This window comes from Camellia sinensis, chromosome 6 (genome assembly GCF_055761805.1).
Source record: "Camellia sinensis isolate YWXY chromosome 6, ASM5576180v1, whole genome shotgun sequence".
NCBI classification, from domain to species: Eukaryota; Viridiplantae; Streptophyta; class Magnoliopsida; order Ericales; family Theaceae; genus Camellia; species Camellia sinensis.
In genome coordinates, this window is record NC_138966.1 from 84,513,602 (window position 1) to 84,528,439 (window position 14,838).

A 14,838-nucleotide genomic window follows, 5' to 3' on the forward strand; every position below is an offset into this window, starting at 1 on the left:
TATCTAACTAACAAAATTAATTATAATTAAAGAAGAAAATGACGTAATTAAAAGTACATATAATATAAGGTGTGTATAATAAAAAAATTCTCCATATCTTTAATAAGGATGGTTTATTTATTGGTGTCTCTCTTACATTTTTAATAGAAAATTTGAAATAATGTTTACCATATGCATCCGTTACTATTTTTATAATCTTTAATTATAACTATTGTGATATTGGTTGTGATTTGATTATAAATCAGGATGTCTTACTTTTGATTTACCGTCGTCGTTACTTTGACTGAAGAGGTTTTGATTATACTTTGAATGGTGTTTAGTTATAACTTATAACCCTTAATTATGACACATCGTGCTATTTGTTATGATTCAATTATAACTTCTTGTGATTGTAATTTTGATTGTGACCAAAAAAGCATTTGGTTATGCTTTCTTTGTGTTTGGTTATTTATGACAAGAAATAATTTAAGAATAATGTTATTCAAGTCCAAAAATTATATTTAATTTTCAATTCTAATAATTAGGTAATATGCTAAAATATTTAAGACAAATCTCTCTTTTATACTTTTTTCACCAATTGTACAGTTTTTTTTTTTTTTGGGAGGGGGGGGGGTTTTTTTTTTTTTTTTTTTTTTGTAGAAAGTAGGCCTACAAAATGCACTACAATATTATTTTCCATTATTTAATTTTATATATATTATATACCCTTTTCAGAGATAGCATTAACTCAATACTACGGAGTAAAAATTGATTAAAATAAATAAATAAATAAATAATTATAATCAAACATTACATTAGTTAATTATAATCAAACATCTCCTGAATCGTAAATAAAATAATATTATAATTAATATTACAATATGTTATAACTAATACTATAATAAATCAAAATTAAAAAAAATATATCATAACTAAATATGTATATAATATACATCTAAAGAAAGTTTACCATAGAATTTTCAGTAGCATTATACACATTTAATATTTACTCCGCCAATAGATGGTGTTTTGTGCCCATTAACCCCAAATATTATTTTATATATTGTGTTTTGGAATTACCACCAATTTAAAAGATCTAACGCCCCGGTTATTGAGAGAGAAATATCGTAACAAAAAATTGATCTCAAAATAGGTCTATCAAATAATGCTCTCTCAAGTTAAAATGATCAACTTAAAAAAATCGAAACCTAATTATAATATATCATAGCAAAAAATTACAAATATTATAACTGAGATATATGGTACACACCTTGGTGTATATAATAGAATTTCTCTTTTGTTATGTCTTTATAATAATAGGCAATTCAATATTTTTGGAACAATGTTGTATTTTATTTATATATTGACACTACATTTTATCTTCTAAAAGTGTAACACAAAGTGGTGGATCTCATGGTTTAGACAAATAACTATGCATTTGGAGCACCAGCATCTTTATCAAATTAGTTATTTTTATTGTTTAGTTAAAATAGTAAGTAAATCAGTAAATTTCACTTCCATCAAACTAGCTATTAAGTTAGTCATTTTAGTTTTGGTGATTTTAGCTCAATAAATGGAACTTGTGGTTTTACCTAGTCAAATATTAAAAACTATTACTTCTTATATTTGGAAATTAATTGTGTTGAGTTTATAAAAAACAATTCTAAATGAAAATGAATAAAAATAATATTTAAACAATATAGAAAAAGAATAGAGAATTTGTGGATAATTTATTTAAAAATGTGTAAAATCAAAATAGAAAAATAACTTTTAAGTCAAAATATAACAAAATTTGAATTAGTTTGATGGAGATGCTCTTACTCCATGAGTATTGAATAATTTTTTTAAGTTATCACATTTGTGGGTTTGATTGTCATAAATGTCATAACTCAATCTTGAGTCATATAACTTAAAAATAAAAATATTCATAACTAAATATTACATAAGATATAGCTAAAGAGTTCTTGGATCATAAATAACATAATGTTATAAAAAATATCATAATGAGTCATATCTAACACCATAATATATTTTAACCAAAGATCATAAAAATCATAACTGCAGCTACATATAGTACACACTCAAAAGGGGTGTGTATAGGGTTGCCAATGTACTGTGCCATACCAAGCCAAGACGAGTTGAACTTTATTGAATTCGAGCTCGACTCATTTTCTTGTCAAGCACGTTTATTGTGCTTGAGTTCAGCTCGATAACTAATTAAGTTCGAACTCAGTTCAGCTCAATAATATTTATGAAACTCAAGCTCAATTCGACTTGATAAATTATATGTTAGGTTTTATTCTTGTCAACCCCGTTTGACAAAACTCCTTTCAGTTGTATTTATTTTCGCATTTTTATTTCAGTGAGGTTATGAGTGTTTAGATGCAAATCCAACCCGAATTGTGCCTTTCAGAGAAGTTTGTGATGCTAATGCTTTTAAGATTGCCACTTCGCTGATTATGACGGGGATCGAGCTGCCCGGTCAGCTCGCGGTGGTCCAGGGGGCAGCGTCCCTTGGCGGGTCCAGGGCAGCGCCACGGCAGGGTCGAGGGGCAGCGCCCCCAAAGCAATATGCAAAAATGCATTCCAAGTTGCTTGTCCGCTCGAGCGGACATTACCCCGCTCGAGCTGAGAATCCTTGGTTCCAGCAGTTTTGGTCGCCTGTAAAAGTACTGAGATGTGTGATTTTGCGCTCGAGCGGGTTCTCTAGCGCTCGAGCGGACCTCTATTTTGTCACACGCATATTTTGCTGAAGACGCTCGAGCGGGATGTTGGGCACTCGAGTGGACCGTGCGAACACAGTTTTTCGAATTTCAATAAGGATTGGGTTTTCTTCCAAATCTAGGATTACTTTTGGTTTTTTATAAGTAGTTGGTTTTCTCCAAAAACCAGACTACTCCTGAATTCCTCTAGATCTTCTTTTTGGTTCTTAAGGTTGATATCTGGGGATATTTTGTTAGTTTTTTTTGATGTTTTATTGAGTATTTAACTCATGGTTTAAAGAGAGTATATCAAAGGTTTTGTTTGTTATACACAAGAGAGAGAGAGTTGTTCTTCGGTGGATTCTGAAGAATTCGAGCCTGAAGCTTCGGTGGATTCTGGAGTGGCTCATCGTAAAGACAATTCCGAGGTGAAGACGGGGTTGGAAGAGGCACATAGAGGCTGGTTCAATTAGGCATGGATTCGCTAGGTAATTGAGAGTATACCTGTGTAATTTCTTTAAATCTTCTTAGTGGATTGTTTTGTAGCTGTTGCCCGTGGTTTTTTAATCATAGTTGGAGGTGTCCAATTGTGGTTTTTCCACGTTAAAATCGTTGTGTTGATTTATCTTGATTGTTTGATTGGGATTGTTATATACTACTTAAAATTGTTACATAATCACAAATCAATATCTAAGGGATTTCTAGATTTTTCAATTGGTATCAGAACAGGTCGTTCTATTTTTTAAAAAAATATTCTTTTAGAATGAGATCTTGTTTGATTTGTGATAATGGATACAATTCGTGAAGGAAATTCTATGGTTCGACCACCCCTACCTGACGGATCCAATTATTCTTTTTGGAAAACTCGGATGAGATCTTTTTTAAAATCTATTGATGAAAAAATTTGGCAATCCGTCATGAATGGATGGACTGAACCAACAATTACCATTGATGGAGTTACAATCCCCAAACCAATTGATAAGTGGGACACAATTGATTACCAAAATAGTAGCTGGAATAATAAAGTTATCAATTCTCTCTTTTGTGCTGTCACACCTGAAGAGTTTAGTCGAATTTGCAATTGTGAAGTCGCAAAAGAGGCTTGGGATATCTTACAAACTATTCATGAGGGCACTCCTTCTGTTAAACGCTCAAAACTTCAAAGGCTCACGTCTAGTTTCGAAAACCTTTCAATGAAAGATAGTGAGACCTTCGATGAATTTTATGCGAAGTTGAGTAACATTGTAAATTCCAACTTCAATTTAGGTGAAAAAATACCAGAATCCAAAGTTGTGGGAAAAATTTTGAGATCCTTGCCCGATCGGTTCCAACCAAAAGTTACGGTTATTGAGAAGGCTCAAGATGTTGACAACCTCAAGCTAGATCAGTTGGTTGGAAATCTCCAAACTTATGAGGCACATAGGAATTTCAAAAAGAAACAAAAAGATATTGTTTTTAGTAGTGCTCATAGAATTTGAGAGGATTCTGATGAGGATTGTGATATAGATTCCAAGATTACGACTACTTTTGTTAAACAATTTAAAAAATCTTTTTTGAAGAAAAATCCTAATCTTTTGGAATCTACTCATTCTCATAAATCTAAAGGCAAAGATAAACTCAAAATTAATTCCATGGCCAAGAAGGAGAAAGGAAAGATACAAGGGAACTCTGAAAGACTCCAGTACTATGAATGCCAAGGATTTGGCCACTTTGCTTCAGAATGCCCTACTCGTTTGAGGAAGAAGAAAGCCCTTGCCATCACTTGGGATGATGAATCAGAATCTGATGAAGATGAAAGTGACAACGAAGATCAAGGCGAAGAGGGGTATAAACAATTCCTTGCTTTCATGGCCGTTTCCGAAACTGAAGGACATACAGAGTCTTCAAAGAGGTCAGTTGAGAATACCACTGATGATGAATCCTCGGAGAGTGATCATGAAGAGCTTGAGCAAGCTTATGAAAAGTTGTATAAGGAGTCTCTTAACTTATTCAAATTGAATGACAAACTCACAAAGAAACTCAAAGCATGTGAAAGTGAGAATGTCAAACTGAAGGAGGAGATTTTCGAGGCCAGGATTAATGCCATCAAGATAGCTGATGATCAACAAGTTCTTTGTGCAAAACTGTTGACTTGTGAGACAGAGAGGAATGAGCTACTGCAAACCCATGCCATGTATGAAGAAAAGATTGAATCTCTCGAGATGTCACAAGTTGCTTTGGAAGAACTAATGATCAAGAAAGAGGAAGAGCTCAAGTGTGCTATGGCTACCATTGGTCTTTGGAACAAAGGGTCAAAGACTTTGGAGGACATCATTGGGTCTCAACAAATGAGTTGTGACAAGAGTGGCATTGGCTTTGGTGGTAAGAAAGAGCAAAAACAAAGTGCATCAACATCTCATGATACAAGAACTCAAGAAAAGGGAGAACAAAAAATTCAACATAAGGATGGACTTCTTAAACTTCCTAGAGTTGGTAAGGTAAAAGAAAAGAAGGTACACCCTGTTTTTATTTGTCATCATTGTGGTGTGCATGGTCATATTCGCCCTTATTGTCATAAGTTGTATGGGAGAGTGTATTTGCCTAGACCTAGGAATAGGAAGTTGGAAACCATGTCGAGACGGGTTCCTATTGCAGAGGAAAGGAACCACAACGTCAAGACACCACCCAAGAACCGCAATTCTCACAATTTTGTTCGTACTAAAGCAGTTTGAGTGAGAAAACTTGACTTGTGTTAACTTTTTTATTTGTTTTAGTTTTTGGGTTTCTGTGTGTTTTTTTTTTTTTGAAAAAAAAATATGTGTGCATGTTCGGTTTTTGTCTTGCTTTATTTTTTGAAAAAATCCCAAAAAGATTTTCTTAGTATGGTTTTGCAAGCTTGAAATTTTTGAGTGGTCCTTGGTGCATATTGGGATTGATGAGAATATCTTTTACATGTTAATATGTGTGTGCTTTTTGTGGTCATTACTCATTTTGGAGTGTGTGTTTTTTGATTAGTATGTCTCATTCTGTACACTCTCTTGGATTAGCAAATTTTGGAGTCTTCCGCCTTAATGATTATTTTTTTCTCTATGGACTTTTGTCATTGATTTTTTGCGTTTCTAGAGGAATTGACCTATACTAGCATGTCATGGGTGATGTTGAGTCTCTTAACCACCTTCCATCTTTTTGCATCTCCATGGCTTTCCCCTTAATTCTTTGCAGTCTAGCCATGAGGAAAAGGCTGCCTCAGAGTCACCAACCAGGCCATCCTTATTATATCCATGCTTCTCTGGTTCGGTTTCCATACTCTTGAGCGTGTCAGCCACCAATGATTGTGCAAAAGAAAAAGAAAAAGAAAAAGAAAGAGAAGAAGACAAAATATGCAAAAGAAAGAAAAAAATGTGCAAAAGAAAGAAAGAAAAAAAAGGAAAAGATTCATTGATTGAGGGGGAGCCTCCGCCTTTACTCATCAAATACCCCTTGATTCCTAGTGGTTTGACTTTCCTTTGTCGTGCTTAAGATTCTCTTGTCGGAGGTCCTACTTTCAGATCACTACTGGGATTGAATCTAGTGTTTGTCGAACTCCAAGAGTCACACACACACTTTTATCATGGGATCTATGCTTTTCACACAATGCATCACTTTCTTTCATGAGGAATTTTCTACAGACTGTGCACATTATGTTTACTAGTAATTGTGCTTCTTGGATAATCTTGTGTGTTTTAAGGTACAAATCTGAAATTCCTTGCTTGCTCCACCATATTATTTTTTGTCGTTTTCTTCTTGTTCACTGTTTTCAGTGTTTGTGGTTGCTTTTAGTGAGGGGGAGTTTGGTTCATCTTGATTTGGGTTGGTAAGGGAGTTTGGTTTATCATTGCAAGAGTTTGTTAGCATGAACACTTTGATTTGTTTGGTAAGGGAAATTGGCGATAGTTGTTTTGCATGTTTCTATGCACTGTTTGCAAATTATTTCCTTCTTGCATACTCCTGATATTTACATTGTCATATCATTGTTTGTGTGGTTTATGATCTTGCTTTTGTTGTTTGAGAGTTGTTGTTCATGAGTCTTAGTTTTCATCTATTCATGTTTTCCATCTCATGTTTTAAGAAAATCGTGTCATATGTCTATTTTTTTTTTTATATACTCTTGTGAGACTAATAGTTGTTTTGGAGATTGTGGCACTAATAACTGTTTTGCAGATCATGACCTTGAGAAAGAAGTTGGCTTTTGTTGGCTGTAATGGGTTGGGGTGTTTAGGATTTTATTTGTTAGGTGTGTTTTGTCACGGCATTGCCAAAAGGGGAGATTGTTAAGTTTTATTCTCGGCAACCCCGTTTGACAAAACTTCTTTCAGTTGTATTTATTTTCGCATTTTTATTTCAGTGAGGCTATGAGTGTTTAGATGTGAATCCAACCCAAATTGTGCCTTTCAGAGAAGTTTGTGATGCTAATGCTTTCAAGATTGCCACTTCGCTGATTATGACGGGGATCGAGCTGTCCGGTCAGCTCGCGGGGGTCGAGGGGGCAGAGCCCCTTGGCGGGTTCGGGGCAGCGCCACGATGGGGTCGAGGGGCAGCGCCCCCGAAGCAAAATGCAAAAATGCATTCCAAGTTGCCTGTCCGCTCGAGCGGACATTACCCCGCTCGAGTGGAGAATCCCTGGTTCCAGCAGTTTTGGTCGCCTGTAAAAGTACTGCGATGTGTGATTTTGCGCTCGAGCGGGTTCTCTAGCGCTTGAGCGGACCTCTATTTTGTCACACGCATATTTTGCTGAAGACGCTCGAGCGGGATGTTGGGCTCTCGAGCGGACCGCGTGAACACAGTTTTCTGAATTTCAATAAGAATTGGGTTTTCTTTCAAATCTAGGATTACTTTTGGTTTTCTATAAGTAGTTGGTTTTCTCCAAAAACTAGACTACTCCTGAATTCCTTCAGATCTTCTTTTTGGTTCTTAAGGTTGATATTTGGGGATATTTTGTTAGTTTTCTTTGATATTTTATTGAGTATTCAACTCATGGTTTAAAGAGAGTACATCAAAGGTTTTGTTTGTTATACACAAGAGAGAGAGAGTTGTTCTTCGGTGGATTCTGAAGAATTCGAGTCTGAAGCTTCGGTAGATTCTGGAGTGGCTCATCGTAAAGACAATTCCGAGGTGAAGACGGGGTTGGAAGAGGCACATAGAGGTTGGTTCAATTAGGCGTGGATTCGCTAGGTAATTGAGAGTATACCTGTGTAATTTCTTTAAATCTTCTTAGTAGATTGTTTTGTGGCTGTTGCCCGTGGTTTTTTAATCACAGTTGGAGGTGTCCAATTGTGGTTTTTTCACGTTAAAATCGTTGTGTTGATTTGTCTTGATTGTTTGATTGAGATTGTTATATATTGCTTAAAATTGTTACATAATCACAAATCAATATCTAGGAAATTTTTAGATTTTTCATTATTATTATTATTATTATTTATGTTATTTTAATAAAAATATTTAAATACAAAATATTATTTAATACATAAATAATACATTTATATTGTTATTTATATATATATTATTTAATATATAAATAATATATTTATTATATAATTTAAACAAAAATAAACAAACCGAGCCTTGAGCCCTATTGGTTTATTAAACAACCCTAATCGAGTAGAGTTTCGTGAATAGGCCGATTTGATTGCAGCTCTCAGTGTATATCATAGCATTTATCTATAATATATTAGAAAAATGCTTGATTGTATCTCAACTATTGATATATATATATATATATATATATATATATATATGTGACTCACTCGTGTATGTATGAAACTTATATCATTAATAATTGAGATTTAATGAAAGTTATGTGTAGCATATCACATGATACTCTATTTGCACTTAGGAATTTTTTTGGAGTCTCAATCTTTGTTAAATATATTATATATATATATATATATATGAGTAATTTGGCAACTTGATAAAATGTTAAATTTTTTTTTATACTTTTTATCAAGTTTTTTTTTTTTAAAAAGTCACAAAAAGTAAAAAAAAATCAACTTTTTTTATCAAAAAAATCACCAGAAAAATTAAAAAATTATTTTTTTACAAATTTCCCAAAACACCCCATTTCCTTTACACGACTTGCAAGCAATAGCGGCAACAGTAGAAAAAAAAAAAAAAAAAAAAAAAAAAAAAAAAAAAGAAGTAGTGCAGATCATAGTTTCACGCCGTGTCCCTGTCTCTCGCTCCGTCTTTGTCATTATTATCATTATCATAATCTGGAACGTCAGTTCGGCTGAGAAAAAGTGGAAAAGCCGCCCATGTTGACTTCACATATAAAAAAACACGTGGATAATTCTAAGACTGTTTTGTGTTATCTATCTACTGGCCAGTTATATGAAAAAATATAAAAAAATAAAAATAAAAAAAATAATGTAATAAGATGTTTTATTTTACAACACTGCTACAGGTTCTGAAATTTTCAAGTTCGAATTTGTTCCGAATTCAAAATGACGTCATTTTGAATTATCTTACCGGTAAGAGAATTGTAATATATCTTACCGGTAAGAGAATTTTATTACATGTTACCAGTAAGAAAACCCAAAACGACGTCGTTTTGAGTTTCGAGCCAATTTCGAGCCAAATAATTTTAGGCCCTCAAACATTTTTCTTTATTTTATTGATTTTAATTTGGAATAGACTAAAATAATTCATTCCAAACGTCCCCATTATTTATAAGAGGAGGATCTTTTGTTCCAAAATTTGGATTGAAAGGTAATATTTGGACTCGAGAGATTTACCATATGTATTGTTTTGATGATTCAAACTGTTTATTTTATTGAGTATTTTTATATTTTATCTATAAAAAATTAAATCGATTCGATAAATATAATTTATTCAATTTATTATATTTATCATAAAAAAAATGTATGATTTATTTTTTAAAAACACAATTGTCATTTTTTTTTATAGTGAAAAATGCGATAAATTGAATAGTTTACGGTTATCGAATCGATCTAATTTTTTATATGAATAAAATATAAAAAAATATCCGACAAAATAAACGATTTAGATCATCAAAACGGGACGATAATAGACTCCACATACCCAAACATTGCCCTCCCGTTCAGATTTTGGATTGAAAAAAATCTGCCTCTTTATCTATATCTATATAAGACTCCCTCTAGAATCTATAGATGACTCTTATAACTTGAGCAATAGGTGTTTGTTTTTAAATCAAAATTAAAATTTATAACTTTCAATTTTTTTTCTCACTATTTTGGCTTATTTTTGTATTTTCTAGACTTTTTTTTAAAAAATTTAATTTTTCTTTTAATTTTCTTGTTAGCCTCGTTGAGCTGAATGTAGAAGCCTTAAATTTTTGAAAAATTAAAAAAAAAAATCATAAAAAGAATAGGATGGGTTTGAGAATATATTATTTTAGTAATTTTTTTTATTAAAACTAAAAAAAGAAAATTTATTAGAAAATTCTTTTTAAGGGTTTGTTTCTCAATTAATCCATAACATATTTTTATATTCTAATAAGTCTTATTATTTAAACATTTGATCTATCAAATCTTAATTAGGGGAAAGCACCAATAAATCCCAAATTTGAAAATGTTAATCTACTTAGTCCCGAATGTTTTTTGTTGGACTAATAGGTCCTATTTCTCTAAAAGCTTACTATAAGCCTTTTTATGTCAAACATTATTCAGCAAACATCAAACATTAGTAACGTCAGAAGTATTTATCAAACATCAAACATTACCAACGACAGAATTATTCGTATAATTTCGGTGAAAACGTTATCAACGTTAGAATTATTCATCCAACATCAAACATTATAATCAAACATCAAACACAACTATTAAACATTAAGATTATTCATCAAGCATCAAACATTATTCATCAAACATTAAAACATCAAATTTATTTTTAAAAAAATTGAAACTAAACATCACAACATTATCATCAAAACAACATCAAAAATAATGATTAAACAATTTTTTTAATAACGATTAAACATCAAAATAACGATTAAAATAACCCTAATGTTTAACGGTGTTCATCCGATGTTTGTGGGTGTTCATCCGGTTATCATCAACATCAGACATTATAATCATCAAACAAACATCAGATTATATACCTTTTTTATGATGTTTCAAACACCCACAAACACATATGCTAAAACATCGAACACCAAAACAAAAAATTTAATCATCAAACATTTTTGATGATGTTAGGACCTATTGGGTGTTCTTGATTTGATGATGTTTTGATAATCTGATCATCGTGAAACACCCACAAACATCATCAAAATATCAGCATTAACATCATCAAACAAACACTAAAAATCATCCGTCAAACTAAACAATTTTTCCTGATCAAACATCACTGTTCTATAAAGAAGAACAAGTCAAGTCACAACATTGTTATCCATTTCCCCTGTCACCCACTACGAACCAAACACCAAATAAGAAAATAGCTTGAAAAAAAAATATGATTTTGGAATGAAAAATATAAACAAAAGAGACGTTTCTGTGAAGTTTCACTATGCCGTAATGCCTCAGGCTTCTATCGGGCAAATGACATTCAAAAAACAGAGACTACTCAGCAACTTCAAAAACCCATGAACCCCACAAAAAAGTACGGCTTCACCAATAAACCCAACAGAGTTTCATAGCCAGCAAGAAACATTATGGACTCTGCAAACGATTCGGACAACAGGGCAACAACAATGTCGATTTCGCGAAACCCTAGGCGGCGATCCATTGTAATATACAAAACCATCACCATCGTCCCGATTTGGCAAATCGCTTCACATAACCGTAGGATCGTTTGAGGATTTTGCGAATCCATATTGTTCGATTTCGTTTAGTATATATATATATACATAGGTTCGCTTACTTTTTACGATCCTAAAATATAAAATAATAGGGATTGATTATATATATACATAATGTTGATGGATGGATAAAACAGAGGCGATGGTGTCGATGTTCGATTGATGAATCTGATCAATCTGATGTTCTAATGAATTTGATGATGGATCTCGAGCAATAGTTTCAATTTTTTTTTTTAAAACTAAATCTGATATTTGATGAATAATGTTTGATGTTTGATGAATAATTCTAACGTTTAATGATTGTGTTTGATGTTTGATGAATAATGTTTGATGTTTTATGAATAATCCTAATGTTTAATGGTTGATGTTTGATGAATAATCCTGACGTTAATAATGTTTGATGTTTGATGAATAATTCTAACGTTGTTAATGTTTTCACCCACATTATACGAATAATCCTTGCGTTGCTAATGTTTGATGTTTGATAAATAATTTTGACGTTGCTAATGTTTGATGTTTGATGAATAATGTTTGACATAAAAAGGCCTATAGTAAGCTTTTAGAGAAATAGGACCTATTAGTCCAACAAAAAACCTTCAGGACTAAATGGTTTAACATTCTCAAATTTAGGATTTATTGGTAATTTCTCCTCTTAATTATTATATTTAAGACATTTTTATAAACATTTCTACCTTTACAAATATTTTTTAAAAAGTTAACAATTTGGTGATGTGAACATTTATATTTTACAATGTAAATATTCACATTGATGATGTGAACATTTACATTGACAATGCGAATATTATTAGGAGTATTTTGATAACTATATCACCCATAAAACTTATTGAAACATAAGAAAATAATATGAATTAAATAGAATATAAGTAAGTGAAAAGACCTTTATAAAAAAGTATCCCAATTAAAAATGAAAAAAACTCTAATATGTTTGCAAATCAAATACGCTCTGTTTTTGCGCGTGGAATTCAGTTCCTACTAGAATTTGGAATGATCTAAACATGGCAAGTAGGGGTGAGCAGCGGATATACCGATCTGTCGCATTTTGGACGGATGCGTGATGACGAGCGGACGGTTGCGGATTGATTTTCTCCAATCCGCCAATCTGGCGGACGGATGGCAGATTTGAGATTCCTTTGGCCGCAATCGAACCACCAAACCGCGAGCACTCCTAGTAATTTATAAGACTTTGTGTTTTCAGTTTGTTTAAACATTCTGTTTGTGTTTTCAATTAAAAAAAAGTTTAAATACTCTGTTGAAAAAAAGTTTTCAACTTGGATATCTTTTTTGAATTGAAAAAAATAAATGTATTATTTATCTATATTTTTTTGTTTTTAAATCTATCTCTAAAAATAATAAATAGAAAATATGATATATGCTGGTTGATTTTTGTTTTCAAAAACAGATATAGATGTAACAATACAGAGACATACAATCTCTACTACTGTTCTGTTCATGGTTTTGGTGGTTTGAATTGTTTTTATATTTTAAGAACCACAGATTGTAATACTTTATGTGGAAGAGGCATGTTGTGATTGTAGTATGTGGATGAGACATGCAGTGATTGTGATATTCTAAAGTTTCAAACTTTCTTGCTTTAGATAAGGCATGCAGTGATTGTAATATTTTTTTAAGTCATTAACTGTAATACTTTCTTCTTTTTTTTTTTTGAGAAAGTGCACAAGTTGAATTATGTTGAAAATTTATAAAATTTTAAACCGCCAAACCGATTCGCATCCATCCGCTAAACCGCCAATCCGCTCAATCCACATTCTGACAGACAGATACGGATCGATTTTCTCCAATCCGCCAATCTGGCGGACGGATGACGGATCGGAGGTTCTGTAGCCGCAACCGACCTATGCCCACCCCTAATGTCAAGTGTTCTCCCCGTGCGGTGCATGTCGGCCTTTTTTGCAAACTAGTTTCTTTTTTATTGTTTAAATTATTTTTATTTTTACTAGATTTTAGTTTTATGTTGTCTAAGTGAAAAATTCTAGTAAAAAATAGTTTTGAGCCACTGTTTAATAAATGTGTGTAAATGAAAAGATTAAAAAATGTGTTGATCTTAAGTATATTATAAATTCAGTGAATTATGTTTTTTTTTTTTTTTTCTGTCTTTTTTTTGTTGTAATTTTGGAGCACTTATTAACAATTTTTTTTTTGTCAAAAATTATTTTATTTTGAAAGTTCTCATAAATAGTATATATTAAAATAATGATGATAAAAGAGGTCATTAAAAAATAAATTTAAATTTAATAGTCTTATTAATAAGTATCCCTAGAATAAATAATAATAATAATAAAAATAATAGATCTCGAGATCAAAAATGTTAGAGGTCCCAAAAATCTTACCAAAAGTTTTATCAAATGTTTCACATAGGTGTGGGACCCATATGTGAGACATTTGGTAAAATTTTTAGTAGAATATGTGGGGTTTCTAGTATTACTCTCTTGAGATACTTATTATAAAATTTAAAATAGGTAAAATTATACTGAACTTTTCTTAATTTTTTTTTTAAAAAATATAACAAACTCTACAATTTTGACATCGTTACGCTGAGTTTTTATAATATTTTATTTTACGTAATTGTTAGACATTTTTATTAGTAATTTTTTAGTTATTAAAATGTATATTTTGTTATGATTATCTTTGTAAGAGCAACTTCAACCTTGTTGTGCAAAAAGCCTAGTAAAACTATATAGAAAAGTACTCTATTTATTTTGCCTAACTAATTTAGCTAGTGTGTACTATAATAATACTCTTTATTTTAGTTAACTAATTTTACTAATTTTCAAAAGAAAATTACTATTAAACATAAATAAAAAAATACATTCTTTTTTATGACATGTCATATATGTATCTAGTGTTGATGTGATCGTTGACATGACATTCGTAAATATTTATTTTTTTAAATAATATTTTTACATGATCAGATTTTTAAATGAAAAATGATTGAGAACACTAAAAGTGGTGCTTTAATAGCACAACTAATGATGTGGCAGTGCGCCTATTGGCTATGCCTATGCCTTGTTTTTTTTGTTTTTTTTTGTTGACATTCTCAATGTATTAGCGCTATTAGTGGTCTTTTTTTTAGTGGTATGAATCATTGTTATTCTTAAATAGAGAAAGATGAAGCCATACTTGATTTTTTTTGAATGATTGATTGTTAAAACGCTAAAGAATGACTTTGGCAGGGACAATACTTTGCCTAACTTTCAACACTAACTATACGGAGAGAGTAAAAATAAAAAGGGACACCTATCAATAAGTTCGATACACAAAAGTCAAAATTTATCCAATTTCAAAACAAAACACTTGCATCAATTAGTCTTATATATTTTTAAT